Source organism: Pan paniscus, chromosome 10 (assembly GCF_029289425.2).
Source record: "Pan paniscus chromosome 10, NHGRI_mPanPan1-v2.0_pri, whole genome shotgun sequence".
Lineage (NCBI taxonomy): Eukaryota > Metazoa > Chordata > Mammalia > Primates > Hominidae > Pan > Pan paniscus.
In genome coordinates, this window is record NC_073259.2 from 105,622,002 (window position 1) to 105,643,960 (window position 21,959).

Here is a 21,959-nt window from a genome sequence, read left to right on the forward strand (position 1 = left end):
TAGGATCTCTATTTTCTCGACTTTATTATTCTTAGTGCAATTGGAACTATTTTGCAATCCCGTGCCACTATGGATCTAGAACATAGCATCATATTTTGTGGTATCTCTCCTTCATAATTGTCTTTGGAGCCATATATTCATGCACATACATGCAAAATGCAAAAGGGAAAGTATTTGGCTTTTCTAGAATTGCAAATTTATGGAGTCTTTATAATGTCATTGATCCATTCATCCAGGTGAATAGAGCACTGACTCTGTTCCAGGTAGCTTACATATATAACCTCTAATTGTCACAACTCAGAAAAGTGGACAACATTATCACTATTTCGTAGAAGAGAACACTTAACTAATTGTGTCAAATCAACTTTTCTGAAGTTACTCAGATTGGACCTTTAAATGAGGCTGACTCCAAAGACCATATTCTTTCTACAACACCACAATATGCTCTCTTGCTATCTTGAGAGGCTCTACCAATTTAAATAGAAAAAGCATTAATGGCATTCATGATTCATTGTTTTTTTTTTAAAAAAAAAGACCAAGTTCTGTTTCATTTTCCACTAAACCTCCTTAGTCCTCTTGGTAATTGAATAACCAAGCCCTGCCTTTTGTGTGCCATCAATGGGCAATATAGAAAGGTAGATAAAGGAGAAAAAATAAAAATAAAAAAGAAAGAATATTCCATCTGTCTACCTGGTAGTGGCTCATAGAAGAAGCAAAAGGGAAATACTTATTTGCCTGCTAATTATTTTTCTGTTTAAAGGAGGAAAGGAATGGCATGAGGTGAAGGATAAATAGAGAATATTGATGTGGTAATAATGATCAAAACAGAACAAAGAAGAGTTGATGTGGGGGTTATTTCTCCATTGCTCTGGCCATTCCACTCTTCGCTGAATAAGTGTATTCCGTTTGGCTTTCAAGCTAGGGTTGTCATGCGAGAAGTGTACGTTAATTTCATATTTTCTCATAACTTTCTTTTGGGGATAAGCCTTTTGGTTTCTGCTGTTTATTATTTCAAAGGCATCTATATGCTAATATGTTTTATGCTTATTATTTTCATGTTTGTCCCTTAGGTTATGCTTCATATCACCCACGAGGGAGGATCATATCTCATAAAAACTTTCAAATTTGATTTTGAAAATTATTCAGAAAAATTTAAGCCATGCTATCTCCCCACATAGGAACGACTATGCTCTGGAGAGTCCTGTAATTTGCAGAAAATGGACCAAGATAACATTTGAGTTTCATGCTACCAAAATCCTCTTGAGAAGGACAGCTAGCTACCCAGAATATTTAACATTGTGACATTGAAATGTTGGATGAACGATTAAAATGAAGAATCTAGTCATAGGTTGTAAGAAATCGCTAAATTATTATGTTTAATCCAAAGAAGAAAAAGGAAAAGCTGTTTTCATTCCCCCCCAGCCTCTGAGGTGTGTTACCTGCTTCGATTGCTGTAAATACTGTATTTTAATTGTATGTTATCCTTCCTTTGCGTCATTTCTAGAAGTTAATTTTAATGATACTAATGACTGAAGCTGAGTTTGTGCATAGAGGAAGAATCAGATAAAATAGAAATCTCATATAATAAGCCAGCTTGATGTTTTCTTCCAGAACTTTTATTACAGAAATTTTTAAATAAAGTCGTAATCTATTTTGAAAGCAGGTTGGTATTTAAAAAGTGAAATAAAATTAGCCAATCAACCTGACATAAAATATTTCTTCAGGCATTGTCTTTTAAAGAAATCAAGGCTTAAAAATGGATTCCTTGACATGAATTCCTAGGATTCCTAGTTTACCTTGGAGGGCATTTATCATTTCTCCCTTGATTGGGAATTGGACTCCTTTAGTTCCAAAGCCCTTCAGGGGTACAAATAAAGGGCATCATTTCACCCTCTACTGTGTCATTCCCTGCCCTGCTCTGTTCTTAAGCAAGGAGTCAGCAACACTGAGGAATTTGTACTCCAGGTTTAAGTTCGTTTTGTGTACCAGCCTCCTCTTTACTCATTCCTCTACCTTTCAGTAGCTGCACCTAAATCCCTTTCTGTTTTGTTGTTGTTGTTGCTGTTAAATGCTTTCACTTTTAGACCACAGCAGTGACTTTATTCTGTAAGAAATGCAACCCAGCTACTGGTATTTCTCCTCTTGGTTCATTTTAGTGCCTCTCGAGTTACAAGACAGCTTTGTTAGTAGAAGAGTTGCTTTCAGAGTTGGAAGAAAGGTCTCCTCAAAGGAGTCCTGACAAGCAAACTAGGCTCTCCTCCAGACAGAATGGGGTAAGAGTGAGCCTACAAAAGGCAGGTGAAGACAGGTACCTGGACAACATGTGCTAGGTCAGCCTACCAGCATTTCAACACTTATGGTCATCATCTCTGTGTAAATAAGAACTATTGCTGGGGATACATTTTGTGAATTTGTTAGGATAAATGATTGGTAAAATGTTATTTTACCAGTTGAAACATGACTGTATTTGGCACATTTTGTTAAAATAAAAGACCTATAATGGTTTATGTGCTAAACCCTGTGACCCATCTTTTTTTTTGTTTTTATTCTAATTATTTGCCTGTGATAATAACAAAATAGCGATACATTTTATCTTTTAAAGTTGTGTTTGGAGAATAATTCATTGAACTAACACATTTGGCTTAATTGCAGCCCCAGCTGAGAAGAAATGGCCTTTTCTTGCTCATCTCAGAACATAATTCAAAGATAATTCAAATAGAAAAGAAATTTATGCACAGTTAGGCTCCAGAATTTGTGTGGTGCTGTTGAGCTGTCCAACCTGATTAAGCAGCCTGCTAGGAGTGTGCTACTCTCCTTTTGAACTAAGTTCCATGAGGGCAGGAAAGATGTCTATCAACAACTCTTAGCTCATAGCTCTAGAAGGTGGTTGCAGGTTGTGGACTTTTAGCAGGTGTGTTGTGGTCATGCCGCAGTCTAAATGAGCAGTGAACTTTGGCTTAACTCAACTTCAGAAATGCTGTGTGATCTTCAACAGTTGACACTCCTGGTCCTGTAATGCCCCTGGAGCATGATGAATAGTTTGAAGCTTTGAAATAATGTAGACTCAAATCAAATAAGCCTGGGTTTGAGTCCCAGCATCAATACCTACTAGTTTTCTGACCAAGTCCAATCTCTTCTAAGCCTCTCTAAGCCTCATTCCCAGCATGAGTAATATTTAATTGAAAAAAAAATCAAGTTTACTTAAGTTGACTGCAAGGACTAAATGGGATGATGTATTTGCATAGTATACACACGTAGTAAATGCTCAACTAATGGTGATTTTTCTTTTCTTTCTCTCTTTTTTTTCTGAGATGCAGTCTTGCTCTGTCACCCAGGCTGGAGTGCAGTGGCGTGATCTTAGTTCACTGCAACCTCTGCCTCCCGGGTTCAAGCGATTCTCCTGCCTCAGCCTCCCGATTAGCTGGGATTACAGGCATGTGCCATTACGCCCAGCTAATTTTGTATTTTGAGTAGAGACAGGGTTTTGCCATGTTGGTCACGCTGGTCTTGAATTCCCGACCTCAGGGGATCCATCTGCCTCAGCCTCCCAAAGTGCTGGGATTACAGGCATGAGCTACCGCGCCCAGCCAATGGTGACTATTTCTATTATCATTATGACTTTTAATAGTAATAATACTTCTAGGATTGTTATTATTATCATTATTAATCATATTAATGATTATGCAGAAGGTCCAAAATTTTTCCCTATGGATAACTTAAGTAGTAGAAATCAAAAGATTCATGCATCAGATACTTTTCTGCCAATAAAACAGGGCCTACAAAAATAAACGTGGACAATTTCAAGTTTTCAATGTGATTCACTGGAGACCTGTATATCATCACAAAGTTTCAGTAAAAACTTTTAATTTAAAAAAAAAAGTCTTAAGATAACCCAAAAGGTGAAAATTTTGAAGATTCACAAAATGTTATTACTCATATCTAACCAATATCAATTATTCAGGTGAGATAGAAATAAAAAGTCAATTAAAAGCTAGATATTTCTACCCTCGTTGCCAAGAATCTAGGTGTCTAGCTAATGATCTTGCTCTTTCCCTTTTTTGGGGTACTTGATATTATGAAATGTTTTGTTATTGGCTGCTTATATTGCTGGTAGTAGTGATTATGGAATACAATTTAAAATTATTAAATATTGTGAGGAATGGAATTGATCAGAATGAAGGCTTTCCATAAGAAAATACCTTGCTAGTTGAAAAGCTCCAGTAAGCTTCCAGGACATCTTCATGGGACTGGCATGTGATATGAAAGCAGGCAGCTGGGTCTCAGGGCCATTGAAAAGTTATGGTCTTGCTGCTAAACAAGAGAAGAGTAAATAGGCTTGTATTTGTCTCTACAGCATATGGCATTGCACAGAAAGAAAAGTCAGATGTTAATTAAACCTTTGCAGGGTTGGAATGGGTCATCCCATTCTGTACTAAAAAGTCAGCTTTGACCTTTAATTGCATGTCCCCCCCAAAAGACCTGTAAACATATTTGCTAAAAGGTTCTTATTGCGTCCAAGACTCCTTTCAAGTAAAAAGAAAAATATTTTTTCCTTGTATTTGGAAGAGCTCTAATGACAATACAGCCTTTATTGAAATAATATCTTGACTGTATATTGATATCTTTCATTTAATGTTTACCTTTTCCTGTGGATTTCCTTCTTTCACAAAGCCTTTCCTCCATGGAAATGCCGACAGTAAATTAACATCCATGCTTTGGTGTATTTTATGGTGTTTCACTTTAAATATTCACACTTGGATTAAAATCCAACATCATCTACGTTTCATGTGTTTAGCATATAGTAGAGGCTAAATAAATAGCAGTTAAAAGAAAGTAATCTCACTAGAATTATAGCCACAATTTCCTAGATTTCATTTCCATTCTGTCAGCCCTCCGTGAAGTTGGTATAATTTCCCTTCAAATGGGCGAGATTCGGAATTGTTCACAGTCACAAGTGAGAGAACAAAATAAGAGAGATTTTCATTTATAAGATTGCCTTTCTCTTATCTATTGGTCTTGCCTCCCAGACTGTCTGTCTGTCTCTGGAAAGCAAAGTCAATAAAAATGATTAGAGTTGACATCTCACAAATGTACACCCTTAAACCATGAAGCAGTAATGCTGTGCAGGAAATATTTTTCTGACCTTTTCAAATTGCATCCAACTGTCTCGGGAATTTCTCAGTGACTAGAGGTAATAAGGTTCAATCCATTTTACCGGCTGGCTTCAAATTTAGTTCCTCTGAAGCTCTAACTTATCTATTCTTTGCATCTTCGTCCCAGCATCCATTCGGCACAGAAACCCATGCATCTAATCTTTCTTCCCCCTTCTCAGGTTCTTGCTAAAGGATCACACTGTGGAATCTACAACCATGACAACTTTCCACTTACTGCTCCCTTGAAAAACAAAATATTAGCACAAGAAGATTAGTGGACATGTTGTCTTTGAGAAGCCCTGGTTGAACTTAATTAGCTTTTAAATTTCATCCCATCTTACATCTCAGTTTTTACCTATGTGATTTATGCCTCAGTAATCTTCATTCTGTAAAACTTTTTCAACTTAACCAAACCATGGGCATTCTCTCGAATATTAAAGAGGCAAAAATATGTGAATTTCTTTTATGTTAAATTCATTTTGCTTTTTCTTCTGTGAGTCCAAATGCAGCAGACATACTCCCCTAGAAAGGAAGGGAGTCAGCCAAGTGTGACGTGTTAAAAGGCAGCTGGGCGGCCTCTTCACCGTGTTCCCTGAAGGAGAACAGAAAACAGAAGCTGGGGACACATTTCTTAACCTCATGAAAGTGTTGGATGTCAGGAAGCCTTGACAAGAAATTAAAAAGCTTGTCTTACTTTTTATATTTAGAGCATCTCCATGTTGACTGTGATTCTGGGGAGATATCAGTGTTTCCTCATTTGTAGGACACACCAAATTCAATAGCATTCTCTGCTGTGTTGTTCCCATCCATTGCCTCTGTACTGACTTCTGCAGAGGAGATTAGAATCTTGGCTGGAATTTCCTGTGGTCAGTGGAGCTTGGAGCCTCTTTCTGGCTTGGAAGGCATGTTCATGGGCAAACAGCCACCAGGAGGAAAAAGTCTTTTTGAAGTTACCCTTTTAAGAGTCTGCATTTTCTTGTACACTAATTATCAAGTTTGATCGTCATAAGATACTTGACTTTATAAAAATGAGATTATTTCAGACAACCCTATTTAGAAAATAGACTTGGGAAAAAGGAGGTGAAAAGCAGACATTTTAATATTTACAACACTGTATTTTTTTTTCCTGAAGAAACTGTATATTCATGCCAAAGTTCATCTTCATAATATGGCTTGTCTTTTTCACTTAAAACAAGGTGCTTAACGTTTTTGGTCAAAGTTAAAATAGAATACACCAAGTTATGTTTAAAAATAAGCTGCTATTTCATCATTTGAAATTTTATCTGTCTTGATAATAGAATCACAGTCCTGATGTTCTTTTATGACTTGGGTGTTGTTAGATGGCATTTTGTTTAGGAAAGATGGAGTATTTTGGCAGTTTTACAAATCAGATTTACTTGATATTTGCAATGCAACTTAATGTTTTTATCACTAGTCAAGGAAGAGTGAAGACTTTCAGGTGCAGTAATTAAAGCTGTCTGTTTCTTGAGTGGAGTTGCAGTACACCTGAGAGGTTGTTAATTCAGCTGTGTGTATGTCTGCACGTATGTGTGCAGCCATGTGTGAGGTGTGCATACTAACTTAAAATTGGGATTGGAAGGCAACAACTCTGAAAACAAATAGAGTCTATTTTCTCCCTGTGGATGCCACCTCTTAATAAATTGGAGACTTAGCTATACCTATGAAACCCTTTCAGAACACAGAATGGCTTAGCTGATTGCTCTAATTATTACACGTTTAGTGCCTCCTCTTTCTCATTTCTGAGATATATCGTCTTTGCTTCAGAACCTGGAGGTAAAACAAAGTCCATGTTTAGACTTCCCATTGCAAGCATAAAGTGATTTGAATCTGGTAGAAGAACAAAGTGAAGTGATGCTGGGGGTCACTTTGTACTGGGGTTGTTTTGCTTTGCTGGGTGTGCTTAGAGTTTGGAAGATGGCTGTGGAATCAATCAGGTAGAGAGGCACAAAGGGAATAGGTCACCTAATTAACAGTGCCAATAATAATAATGGCTGATTCTTACTGGACAACTACTACTTACCGGATGTATCACAGATAACTCATACAACCTCACTTAATCTTTACAGGAGCCCAGTAAGACAGGCACAACTATCTTCGACTTATAGGGGAAAAAGTGAAGCTTAGAGAGGGAGATTGTATAAAAAAATGATTTTTACATGGAAAGGAATGAAACAATCTATTCGTTGCAATCGTTGGTGTTTTTATTTTTCCTCCTCTACCTTTTCCTTCTCCTTTCTACCCTCTTCCTTCATCACCTCCTCCTCTTTCTTCTTACTTAGCTTCTCCTTCTCTTTATTTTTCTTTTCTCAAACACAGAATGAAATGTGGCCAGGTTGTTAAAGCACTGTCCCATTGGGTCTTGGTCAACAAGTACAGCTTGTTCTCCTTCGTCATGGAGTTGCTCTTAGTAGAGCTACTTATTTAATTATTTTGAAAGTTTGATAAGGGCTAAGAGTTCTGGCCGATGGCTTATTTATCATCACATACTTTTCATTAACTTAAAAGACAAACACAGGTGGCAGAGTATGGTGATTATATGCTGTCCCTCATAAGCTCACATTCAAATCTGCCTTCTATCCTTTGTCTGTGTTAATGATTGTTCAGGGTTAAAAGGCAGAAAGAATGAATTGAGGATAGCAGATGTCCAAAGATATTTTTGTGAGTAACTCAGTAAAACCTGTTTCTATAAAAAGAATGTGTTACTGTATCAGGATATCTAGGAAATTAAATTTTTTTCAAATATACAGCTGAGTTTTTTTTTCTTCTATTTCCCTCACACATCAGTATTACAAACATAAATTCCTGATTGCTAGAGCAGGCTTGTTTTTGTGATGTTAGCTCAATGGAGATATTGATGCCCTGGGATTCAATTTCACTCTTATAGTGATGCCTAATATACTTCAATTTGTGTCTCAGGGAAGGGGCTTGGTTATTTATTCTGGGTAAACTGGGCTTTTTGTGTTGCCACAGCATCACTTAGACTCCTGATACTGAGGCCAGCAACCTGATGGGGCCTCATTTGTTCCCAGGCGTAACAGAAGGATAGAAAATGGATTCAAATCTAAGCAGAGTAGTAGAATCTCAAAAGCTCTGTCACCAACACTCACTGCAAATATACTCTTCCTAGAGGGAATGTTCTGAAAATTTGGTCTGCATCTCACTTGTGATAAATATCCCCTTTAAAAAAATTCACACAGAACGACACAAGAAAGGCAGCATGGTTTTAGATGCAAATATGATTTCGAGGTTTCTCTCTCTCTCTCTCTCTCTCTCTGATATACATTGGGTCTAGGGTCTTTTGAATATGCATGTGATCTCAGTTTAGGGTTCATGAATGACTTTGTGTTTTGCATAAGGCCCTTTTGATTTCCACTCTTACTGTTATCGGAAATAAACTCAAAATTGTATAAACAAACAGAGTAAATTGTTCTGAAACTATCTGCCACACAGAGTTCATCTTCAACACTTTGCTTTCTATTATTGCCAAAGGAAGGGAAATGACAGCATTGGCTTTAAATCTGTAAATTTAGTAGTGGGGCACCAGCCTGAGCTTCTGTGATGTACTGGTAATCTCCACTTACTGTCAGAGCTGCAGCAGTATTTATTTTTCCTTAATTGGAACCCCACTGATATCCTGTGGGATTCCCCCCACCCCTCCCCTTGGCAAGGCAATATATCCATATAGACCTAGATCATAAACGCCATGGTCTATTGTAATATTATAGTCAGGAATATCAACACTGGGATCAAAATTAAACCAACGTCCAGTTTCTAGACTGCCTTTAGATATTATTAGGAACTCAGGATTTTTCTCAGTGTTTATCTTTGAAGTTACAGAAATGTCTGCAGAAGCTCAAATTGAATATGCTTTATCACAGTGTTTCCTCTTCTGTTTTAATTCTTCATTTCATTGCTTCTAGAAGTGTGGGGATGACTGATTACATTGCAAACTATTACGCATAATGAACAAGTAAACAACAAACACGAGTGGTATGGGCACTCTATATAGAAATGTTATTTTAAAAATACCTTCATCCTTTCTAGGTGAACAAATATAATAAGATGCCTGGAAAGCCTTAATTTTATTAAAGTTAAATTCATTAAAATTAAGTAAATCCTTTTTATCTTAACTTTTGGTGTCAAAACAGGATTTGTTACCTTGGACATCAGAGAGCCACTTCGTTGTCTTTATTTATGGTTTCAGCATTTGCTTTTCCCATGTGCTATTTTCATTTTTGTCATTGAAGTTCATGAAGACTTAATAATTATCCCTCTAATTTTCCAGAAAAAAAAGTTGATTTATTGAACTGACTGCAGAAAAAGAAGAAGAAGAAGAAGATCAATCTGACATTGTAGGTTAATAGTAGGGAACAAAACACGTTCATAATTAGAAGAGAAAAGGACTTTCCTTGTTCATTCCAGTTTATAATAAAAAGCCCCTCGCTAAAGTGTCTTAGAAAATAATGCATTCAGACTGAGTCGAATTACCGCCTAGCAGATTCTATTTATCTGTAGCTTAAAAAGCAGCTGCGTTTTTGTAAAAAGCAATGAATGTGGCAGTCCTACTTAAAGGTAGAAGAAAAAGAACACCCCTTGTTTTGTAATAAGGGGATTTTCAATTTAAAAGAGAGAGCAAGACTGTTGTGTGAAGTAGGGTTATTACATTCACTGTATTCTATCTCACCCACCAGGAGGCTAATAATGAAGGGGCCGGGAAGGAGGCCAGTGCTACCAGGGTTATCTCACAACCTCAGATGCTGGATAAGTCGACGGAGGCAGAATCGCTTTGGGATGACATTCAGAAAGGCTGGAGTGATTACTTGCAAGAGAAAAGCCTACCTATTCTTTCCAAGGTAAACAGTTCATTTCATCTGTCAGTGGCATGTTTCAGTATACAAATATGTTTATATAAAGATATCTATAAAGTTTTCCTTTTAAAAAATCATTTTAGGTGCAGGAATATTCCCCTGACCTGCTCATCCAGTGGTCCAGTAATGAATTACTGGAGACCTGCCTTAGACAAAGAATGCACTCGGAGCCCCAACACACCTAAAGCCATGCTTTGAAGGATCTGCCAAGCTCACTTTTAATCATGAGAAAGCAATTACCCACACGGAGTCAGCAGAAAATGAGAAAGTAGAGCTCGTGCTGTGAATAATTCCAGCAAGTGCCAAGGGGCTAGTTGAGGAATGGCTTCATGAGGTGAATATCTTTAGCTTGTACTTAGGGTTTGGTTAGCGTATAATCATTTTCTCTTTTAGGAGCAATGACTATCATACATGTATTTCCTAACTAAAGAGTGCTCAGAGCATTTGTCAGGTTATTGACAGATTTAATATCAGCCTTGCCCATGTTGTTATTTACTATGACTAATTTTACGTTTGTAAATATGCAAAAATCAATTTAGGCGGAAAGGCTCTCCTCCGAGCCAATGACTGCTACTAGCTGTATGCATTTGTGTGTATTGCTGTGAGTGCACGTCCAGTAATTTATGTCTCTGTGTCTGTATGTGCCCTTGTTCTGTCTTCTCTCTGTTGTGAACGCAGGTTGGGAGAATTAGCCAACCATTGGGTTCTCAGATGTGGTCCCAGGCTTTCATTTGATTTTTGGAACGGGAAAAAAAGAACGTGTCACATCATGATTAATGGTGAATCTGAATTTTCAATTCACATGAAAGGAGGAAGGGGAGGGGATATGAGTCAAGTGACAAGACTAACCTTTTCCCTTTGGGACGAGCATGATTCAAATTAAACATCACTTTCAGTGTGAAATTAGTTTGAAGGCTTTTTTTTTTTTTTTTTTTTTTGTGCCTGGTTTAACCCCTTGGTGGCTGCTCATTCAGAGAGGATTGCTTCCATCCCAGCTCCGTGCCCAGGTCTACTCCCAGTAGCCCACAGTTCCTCCTCCTTTGTTTTATTTTTCTAAAGATCGGGTCCAGGAAATGAATATTTTACCATTTCAAAAGCTTCACTCCTCACAAGATAAGATTCTCCCTGAAATGTGCGTCCCAAACTAATGTTTTAATACATTAAATCAATCAATCTGTTAATCAATAATAACATTCTTCTTTTTTTAAAGATAATTTTGCCAGGGAGGAGGGAGAAAGGAAGCAAGGGATCCTTTTGAAAGGCATTTTGAGTGCCCTCCGCTTGGTGCCAGTTTTTGCTGGCTGAGTGCGCCACAGAGGAAGAACAGCAACAAAACTCCCAAGTTCTCTCCTGAGTCTCTAGTTTCCCACATAACAGTCACAGGATTGCCATGCCAACCTTCAGCAATGTTGGCTTTCAGCAAGCATGTGCCTCGACACTTTAAAACTGCCCTTCAGTACTGATCCAAAGGATGCAGGTCCAAACTTGTAGAAAGAACCCGCTACCTGAGCAAATGCAAGGCTGCCTTCCCATGTATCCACATTCTTGATGCTACCATTTAAGCATCAGCAGATTTGATATGTGATTGACTCTGTTTCTGGAGTTTGGTGGCTGGTGGAGAAAGGGAAAGTGTTGAGCTGGCTAAGAAACAGTGTTCTTCTTCTAGTGTATTTTCAAAGGGAAAATGGTAGGGCTCTTGAACCCCTTCCCTAATGGAAGGAGAGATGTGGTAGAAGAGCGGTGGGGGTTGGGAGGGTAGCTGGTGGGGAGAGCTGAGCCAGCTGGGGGAGGAGGTAGAGGTGGAGTCTGGGAGGTAGAAGGTGGAGGCAGATGAGCAGCTGTGTTTATTTTAAAACATATCATTTAACCCTCACCTAAAAACAAATTGGAGAGGTTTGGGAGTGCATTAATCTGGACCCAATTAGCATGTCTTTCTCCTTCAAAAGTGCAACCTGAGATTAATGAATATAAACTAGAGTTTCAGATGCAGTGCTTAAATCATTTGCATGTTTTCTGCATGATAATTGAATTTATGTATGCACTTCCTTTCATTTAACTATTTCCAGTCTCTTCCCTGTGATTCACATAAACCAAGATGTCATGGTAGTCACCTCTAGATGGAAATAGCTTGCCTAGCCTTTACTCCTAAGGAGGAACTCAAGTTCTTGTTTCTTTTATTTGAATTTGAATAATGCATTTTTAAAAAATAAAGCAGAGGGCAGTGCTTAATAGTCTGGAATGCTGTTTCGGGAGTTGGTAGATAGGCACCTCAAGTTTATTTTTTAAAGTCCAGCTAAAACCATTGGGATTTATGGTATTGAGTTTTCAGTGGTACAGAGAATTGGGTTTCAGCATGGCCACTTATAAGTGTTTTAATAATACCAAGAGCAATGTCACTTTAATGCAGCATGAAGAATGTTCTTGGTCTTTGGACCTGAGTTATTTAGACCACTGAGAGATTTCAGTGCATAGTATTGTTTCTGGCATCGTTCTCGCTTTTGTAGATGGGGTGGGGGATGCATCTCTATAAAAGGCTGTAGGTGAGCAGTTAGAACTTAGTATGCTATACTTTTTTATTTCCTTTTTGTTATTTAGGTGTAGAGAAAGCTTAACGCTTACATAGTCAAACAGGTACTAAGATCCCGACTCCCCACCTGACCCAAAATGAAAAGTCTAAAAGCCAGCATGAGTATGTAAGAAAGCTTTCTGGGGAAAAGTTGGAGCAAGAGGCTTGAAATAATTCCTCTGGTTTCAGTTTGCATCAGTGATTTGTCTGTCTTCTGTCTTTCCGTATGTGTTTCCAAGTTCAATGTCGAAGTGATGAGCATTTCTCCAGGAATTCTCCCAGTGTCCTCTGTTTTTGGTGAATTCAATGGCTGAATGTTGCTGAGTGTCTCTTGGTCTTGTTTCCTGGTCCTTGTAGCTGAGAATGTCGTGGAAGGATAAAATCTTGTTAATTCGTGATGTCACAATTCAAGTGTGCTTCCTGTCACTTATGTGTAGTTTAAAATGTTCTTTAATGTAGCGTGAAATGATTGGTTAGCTTTGAAATGGTTGTGAAGTCATGTGAAGAAAATAAGTTTTGCATCCGACCAAGATAAATTCACTCTAGTGCTTTATGGCTTTTTATTCCTATGTGATAGTAATAAAGTCTCATGTAGGGATGGAAGCCATGAAATACATTGTGAAAAATCATCAACTAAGAAGGGGCCATCAGTATAGAGAACGTTAGCCTGTGGAGCTGTGAATGTGATGGAGACAAGATTTAGTGTATAGCTCTGCTACCTGCCTGGTGTTCCTTTGAGTTTCTTTATCCTTAGATTTGACAGCTGAGAAATCTAGGTGGATTCATATTCGTAATCATTGATTAACATGCACATTTGGGTTTGCACATTTTTGTTTATCATACATTTTTCTCCGTTTTCTATTAATGAACATGCTCTAGGGGAACTATTAATAGCCCATCAGTCGGGTAGGCAGCATTCAATCCTTCTGTGCCTTCTTTCGCCACCTGTTGAGGTCTTTCTTCTGAAACAAAGAAGAAATAGACAAATCAGACTTGCCCTCTTGGAAATGTGGTCCAGATTTCTCTACTCCCAAGCTCCAAAAAAGGTATACATTGGATGGGCTAGATCAACTCCTCCTGAGAGCCATAAATCTGCCAAGAGTTGTTTTCCATGTAAGGGTGTGATACAATGGGGAACACCTGATGTTGGAGGAAAGCAGGAGGACTTTAGAGTGGAGTTGCATTCTAATCTCTCTGCCACTTCAACTATGTGACCTGGGGCAAATGATATAAACTCTATGAGCCTCTTTCCTTATCTTTAAAATGAAGAGAAGTAATACCTACCTTGTAGGGCTGTTGTGAGGATTAAATGAAGTAATGCATACAGTGCCTAACAAAGTATTTAACATCATATTTTTTAAAAGCTCATGAAATATTAGTTTTTCTTCCTTCCCCTCTATTTTCTCTCCTGTTCCCTTTTCTCTCCCTCCTCTGCCCTCTCCTTCCTTCAGATGTTAGTCTAAAACAGCACCTTGGATCTAAGCAGCACCTTTGAGAAAGAAAAGACTGCTTCAAGAATGTCTAGTTGCACCTCCTTTCCGTATGTGGCCTAAATGCCTAGGTTGGATCAATAGTTTAATTTTTTTATTGAACTGTTTAATATTGACTATGGACTTACATTCACTTTTACTGTTTTCTGTATATTTACTTTTGCTTGAAGTGTTTTAATATTGACTATTTACCTCTGCTCATTTTTATTGATTTTCTGTATTTTTTCAATGAAAATTATAATAAAAATTATTTTTGTTATCTTTTGTCTATTTCCTTTACACAATGGGATTTTAGCCTGTGTCTAGGCTGCTCCAGTTAGACAAATGATGCTTTTTTCTTAAAAACCACCCACTGTTAGTACCAAAAGAACTATATCCCCTCTCTACTCTCCACTCCCACATTTTGTTTGCATATCAATGTGTTTGGGGACATTTATCAATCTAGTTGTAACTGTGATGCCCATTTATGTTTTAAATATATAAACGTTAGAATCTGACTTTATCACTAAAGCCTAGGAATAATTGTCAATAAAGGAAAGGACTTTGCAAGTAACAGAAACTTTTTTAAAATTATAGAATAATGTAAGTGTATTGCTATAAAAATAGAATGTAGTGAAAATCAGTGACACCACATTTGTATCCAGAGTTCTTTTATCATCATCAAATTTGTTCTTTAAAACTCGCACTTACCCCTGTAACCCCAGGTCCTAGAAATATCCCTGATAGTAGGGCATTAGTTATTTGTGAACAAATGAATGGGAAAAGAGGGGAGAAAGATGATGTGAGAGGGAGAGAGGAAGGGGGAGCCAGGAGGAGAATAAAGAAGCAAAAGGCCATATCATCGTAGGAAATGTATTGTATATTTAGGAAAGCAGGGCAGACATGTGCATGCATGGGCACACGCACACACACACACGCGCACACACGTGAAGGCCTACTGCAAGAATGAGGAGAGTTTAAGTTTGGAGTAGATATTACTACACCACTCGAGATAAAATGTAATATGAGTGGCATAGAAAAAATTATTATAGGGACCTCATGTAAAGAAAGTTTTCTAGAATCAGGGAAAGATTAATGTCAGGATATAGACAATCAAATTTCCATAGGCAAGAGTCAAGGATTGAAAATTAATGTGTCAAGGAGTTCATGAAAAGCTTAAGTGAGTGGTTCTTGGGAATTTTTCCAACACACAAAGTATTCTACCCTGGAGAATATATTTACTTCTAAATATCTTCACAAGTACCATTTGAAGCAGATAGTAGGTTTTAATGGACACACTTACTTAGATTAATTAATTACTGCTGAGTCTCAGTGGGCTGCAATCAGCTATTACCCATATGGGATGAGATAAGTCTAAGCTTCCAGCATGCTGGTGATTTCAGGAATGGCCATGTATTTGCCTACTTTCCCCTTTCCTGTACTCTTGTGTGGTTCTATCTGAATTCCAATACTTGCTTCATCTCTGAGGCAACTTGTGCAAAAGTGATTGATTGTCTCCAAGAAAGGCTCAGCAGCTCCCAATAGCTCTGGATATTGACTCTGTCACCGGATTCTGACCTTTTAAAAAGTATTGGCTGGCAATAAATCTCACAGGGTATTCCTATGTAAAGTGCATATAAATATGTTGGTGAGTGGAGCAGAATTCTGCAATGAAAGGTGATCTCCCTCAGCAAGTGAATGAGTAAATCTCTCAATCTTGCCACTGGCCTTGGCACAAGCAGGAGACAAGCATGAGGAAAGAATGAGAGTGTGGCAAGATCACAGAGCCATCTTTCTCATGTTGCTTAACTCTATGCCCTCATCAGAAATTTCTCTTCATCAGAGGTCTCACCAACAACATTGTCTTAGTCATTGGAGGACAATATTCATGGGATCTGGGTTTGGGCAGCTTAAGAAAAAAACCATACATCATCCTACATATTCAAATCCCAAAATGGTGCTATGGAGTTGGTAGGCCTCCTAAGAAGGTGAAATAGAGAGTTTGGAAATCTTATCTCATTATTTGAGTGGTAACAGGCACACTGAACCCATCATTCAAATTGCAGAGCCTGATCTTTTTCATCACAATTTGGACCTCACCAAGTAGACAGGTACACTGTGTTTCTCAGGTGCAAATGAGCTCATGCTGGCACACACCCTTCCTCTTGCCCACCTTTATCAGCAAAGTCACCCACATCTGCACGTGAGACATGACTGAGGAAGAAACAGAACCTGCAGCTTGGGATCAGGGTGGGGTCTACCAGGAGAGCAGAACCCAAAACCTCAGTGAACACCAAGTAATGTGACCCTCTTGGTCATGAGCCTCAGGTTTTCTGCTTCTAAACCAATTCCTGGAATCATATCTCTGCAGGGTAGCTACTCCAGAAAGGGTTTCCTTTCTGGACCCGGTTTTTATAGATTAGACTATTCTTGGATTTGAAACACTGATGTCCAAAAGGCGGAGTGGGATGGGGTTTGAGGAAAATCTCTCTTGATTCTATTAGATGGCCCTTCTTACAACCTTCCATAAAAGAGACTCTGAAACATATGATAATTCAGAGATGGAAGTCAGTGATACCAGGCCTTTTTACCTTTTTCTTCACCTTTATTCCTTATCAAGAAAAATGCAAAATAAATCGGTTGGTTCAAGGTAATAAGGTTTGCCCTTATAGTTCATTGTTTCATTCCATTAGCTTTTTTTCTCTTTCATCTGTTTAACTGGACATTAAAAAATCTTTTTTTAATGATAACAAACATTCTGAGAGTATGTTTTAGCAGGGAATACATAAGCAATTTATTGGTAGTCCAAAATTAGGTTACACAATGAGGGCTCAATAAATGTTGATGACTTAATTGCTTGCTTAATTAAGCTCGAAGTTCTTATAGTGACCCCCAAGGCTCACATGGTCTGCATTCACCCCATGTTTCTGACCTCATCTCTTACCACTCTCCCCATTGCTGACTTTAGGGTATTTCATAAATACACCAAGTGTACTTCTACTTCAGAGCCTTTGAAATTGTTTCCTTGACCTAGAATACCCTTCCTGGATATTTACATGTCCACTAGCTCACTGACTCAAATCTCTGCTCCAAAATCTCTGATCAATGAGCCTTGCCCTGACTGTGACTATAAAATCACAAGTCTCCTCCTCTTCCAGACTCCTACCACCTTGCTTTTTTTCCATAGTACTTTTCGTCATCTGATATACTACATATTTACCTGTTTCTTTATTTGTTTATAGTCTTACCTCACTAGCTCCGGGGGGCTGGAAGAGAAATCTTCCTCTTTATTTGCTACTTTGTCCCCAGAGCCTAGAATTATGTTTGCACATAGTAGACATTCAAATATTTGTTAAAAGAAGTAATACATATATGGTACTTCCTGGCATTATTGTGTCAAGATACCACCATTATATGTCATGACAACAAAGAATCACTTACATTTCTCACTGAGTTCACCGTGCTTCAACCATTATCTTCTTGTGAGACACATAGTTATGCTTTTCTAGTTTTCCCTCTTATAAATAATGCAGAGATGGATCTTTCTTTGCCCATCAACTTTTATCTCTATTTTTCCTTAGAATAAATTCTTGGTAGTGAAGTTACCAATTTAGAAATTAATGAGCATTTTGTGGCTCTTTATAACTATTATCAAATTGTTTTCCAGGAATGTTGTACCAATCTACACTCCTAGCAGAAGTAAATGTCAGAAAATTTTTGTTTACCTTCTTTTCTTTATCAGTGTTATGCTGTTTTGCACAAAGTTAACCAGATTCCCTTGCTGTCTCCATTCCTTTTTTTTGTTCCCTCTGGGAGTGTCTGTCAAAATGTGCTGTTTCTATTTACTTTTTCAACTTTGATCTTAAATTTCTGGAATGAAAGCAATCATTTTAGAAATGGAAAGAAACCATAAATTATATATTTCAATCCCCCATTCTACATATGAGGAGATGGAGTTCACACTGCTGACTACTAACAAGGCCAGGAGTGAGAGACACAGGACTTTGGTGACTCACGTCAGCACCTGCAAATATTTGAAAACCATGAGTCACCAAATAGGAATCAAAGTACACCATGCTAACTCTTAAATACCAGTGTCTACCTGTTCCTTGTTAAAATTAAGGTCAAAATGTCTACAAGAGTATCTCTCGATGTTGAGAGATTAGCTCTGTTTGTGGTGTTTATGAAATAACTTTGAAGTTGCACTACCTGTTCTACTTACTATGTTAGCTTGTTCCAGAATCTTTTGTTTATCTAAGACTCTTGCACAATCTGGCTCCTTCATATTTGTCTTTTTTTTGTGAATTTCATAAAATTATAAGGTAACCAAGAAATGAGCAGCATTTGTTAAATTTCTTTGAATAAAAGTAAAACAATCAGATAGTTGGTATTCCTACTAAAGAGAAAGGCCTTGGGCTTTTACAGAGCGATCAACAAATCGTCATTTGGAGACTTTGTGGAAATGGCGATTCACACCAGCATGTACATTTGTATAAGCCTTTGGAGACATCCACATCTATCTTCACAGATAAGCACATATAGTCTCTCATTTATCTGTAGAGAAATATACATTAATGAAGAACTTAGAATTATATGTTGCCTTTCCTTTGAAATCTTCAAGACTAGTCCTATGGTTTTCTTCCACATTAAAAAAGCCTTAATAAGATGTTTTTCAGCTATGATGTTCTTACATTACTCATGAATTTAATTGTTAGAGGAATGCCATAGATCAAATGGTAGTTAATATCCATAGTAAAGAAGAACTGTTTATTCCCAGATTTTGAAGGATGAATCAGTTGAGAGTTTAAATAGGATACTGTGTTCTGATAAAAATTAGTAGTATATGAAAATATGTCTTAACTGGAGACTACTCTAAATGCAGGATGTCTGTAATTTCTATTTATGAAGAATACACTATTATTTACAAATAGGCTTTAATGTCTCTAAAGAAAATGTAATAGCCTAGATAAAATAAACAGATGACTTAAGTTGACAGGAGAAATCCAAAAGGAATGATAATGAATAAATGTAATAGATGCTCACTATGGTTGTATGTGTAGATGTGTACATGTGAGCATACCCATTTGTTTCAGGAGCACAAATTTCTATTAAATTCAAGGACCGAGAGGCAAGAGGCTCGAAAGAAAACCAGGCTTTAAGCAAATACTGCACATGCTTTTGCAAATATTATTTTCATCTGAAATATATACCTCTTGGTTATGGCCCCCTCCTATCCAGATTATAGAAAATAATTTCAGTAAATATTTTTCTCAATTTCACCAAATTCAAGTTTTTAAAGCCAACGAGACCCCCCACCATCTGTCAGCAGTTGTAGCCTCTCAAATCTAGAAAACAACTTTGTCTTAAGATGTTTATGGCTTTCCTGCCTCTCACTCCATTTCTGCACTATCTTCCTCTCTGAGACACCTTGGAACTAAGAACACAATAATCCACTAATAGCCTTTTAGATACCCTGTCTTTTACATAAATTTTCTTGATTAATTCTCTCAACAATCTCACTAGGAAGTTATTGCCCCAATTTTTTTTTCTTCCAGATTTGGAAAGTAAGGCTTTTAGAGATTACGATTGCCTGGGATGTTTTTCAAAATATTCTCATCATAACCTTGATGTCAGTCCTCAGACCCAGCACAGGACTCGTACTAGGTGTGCCAATTATCAAGATATTGTCTCTCAGCTCCAAACTTATCGTCTATGCTTTGCGTAAGGTGATATAGTCAGATCCCTTCACTCCTACTTCTTATCAGGGCTTTGAGGTCAAACAGAGAGTGCCCACCACCCCTCCATACACATTCCCCTCTCCTGTCGCCTCTGATGATTGAGCCTGCCCAGTTGAGGGAAAGCTTGCAAGCCCTCTCAGCCCCTCTGGTTCTCTCTGTCCATATTGCCAGCCTTTCCCCATATTCTTGGTAAAGGTCAGAATGATGCTAGAACAGATAGGGATAGCCCTCTGGGCAAAAGCCTCTGAGTACCTGCATAGTAGGTTTCCCGCCTCCCAAGAGGGAACAAAGTGTCAAGGGTCCCTATGTCTCTGTGGGGTGGATTTTCAGACCTTCCCCACATCCTTATGCAGACAGTGCAGCTGAGGAAGGCTTATATCCTAATTCTACTAGGGCATGTGACATCAAAACTAAAGGGAAGTTGAGGAAGTAGATATTTGAAAGAGGCTCAACCACCCTGTGGCAATCCACATAAACTTTTGATAATTGAACACAGAACACATTGTGTGCAATGGTAGCTGGTAAACAGGACAGTGGAATTAATACAATGAGAGGACCCTCCTCTGCTCCTGGCTAGATGTGTGGCCATGAAGAGGTTACTTACTCCTTTGAAGCCCAAGTTCCTCATCTTGCTTTTGCAAATATTATTTTCATTTAAAATACATACCTTTTGGTTATGGTCCCTTCTTATTCAAATTATAGAAGCTAATTTCAATAAATCGTTTTTTTAGTTTTATCAAATCCAAATCCAAATTAACCCCCTAACTTGGGGGTGATTTCCATCCTTCCCATTTCAGGTTGTTCTGAGGCTCTCCTCAAGAGATATAAGCAGAAATGCTTGAAAACCATAACAGCACTATGGAGACTATGAAGATATAATATCTCCAGGGTTATTAGATTAGAAACTGACATGAAAAAGACAAAAATGTCATTTCACTTGAAATGTAATGTGTAGATTTGAAATTCATTTGCTGATTTATGTGCCAAGTCCTCTGCCTGGGGCTAAGGATGTTGTCAAGAACAAAGCAGACACGGTCCCCAATTGGGACTAATGGCATGGTGGGGGTGACAGGGGAACAGACTGAGTGAGTGGTGAAAGTTGAATGAATGCTGTGAAAAGGGATGCCCAGGGTTTAATAGACATATAGGGTGATTCCTTTGGGGGAATCAGAGAAGGCCTCCTGGACAAGCGATATGAACTCTGGTTTCAGAGGAAGGAGGCCACAACATCATGACTATCATAAAACTAGAAAACACAGAGTTGACATTCTTCCAGTCTCCATTTTCATATCTTAAATAAGGATTCAAAGTAGTTCCTCCTATTGTTGCACAGATATAAAATTAAAATGAATTCTTAGGTTGAGGGTGAACTTTCACACAGAACATTTTCCATTCTGATCCTCCTTGGCTAGCTGAGCAGGGCTCAGTATCTCCTGAACCATGGTTGAGAGGTAAAACCCCATTTCTCTTGATAGGTATAAAATAGAAACCCACACCTCTGTCTTTGAGGGGATACAAATACCTTTCCTATTCCTACATAAACAAACCAAGGGGTTTCCCTTAAGGGGTGAGGACAAGTCAACTCTAAAGCTTTTCTGTTACTTTCCTCAATTTTCAGCTACTTTGCTAAATAAATGTCTCCTTCCCTTCACGTACAAAACTTCTTCAGAGACTTGTCATCACGTGTGACCTTGGAGAAGTTATTTAACCTCTCCAAAGAGGAATGGTAAAACCTCTCTATAGAGGATGTTTCTCATACGGTTGTTGTAGACAGTAAATTAGGTGTGACTTAAAATAGTGCCTGAAATATAGTAAATGTTATACAAGTGTAAGCTAATACTATTATGATTATAACCATCATCATTATTATCTTACTTCCTCCTTGCTCTCAGTTCACTCTAATTTGCCTTATAACCCATGACTCATCTCTGTAAATAGCTGCTGCTAAGGTCACCAATAATCTCCATGTAGCTAAATCTAATGAACTATTTAAATCCTCATTTACTGACTTCTCCATAGCAATCTATGCTGTTGATCAGTGGCTTTAAATATATATATTCTCTTTTGTGTCATTTTGGCCTCTATGACACAACAATTTTCTGTTTTTCTCTTGTCTCTCTAGCTACAGCTTCATTTCTTTAGCA

General features: G+C 37.9%; 1 non-coding gene across 1 annotated transcript; it reads left to right on the forward strand.

The window, feature by feature from the left end:
* Positions 1–13,137: 13,137 nt before the first annotated feature.
* Positions 13,138–13,237, forward strand: MIR135-2 (microRNA mir-135-2). Its single transcript, NR_106532.1, has one exon. It is a non-coding gene; the product is annotated as a microRNA mir-135-2 (primary transcript).
* Positions 13,238–21,959: the final 8,722 nt, after the last annotated feature.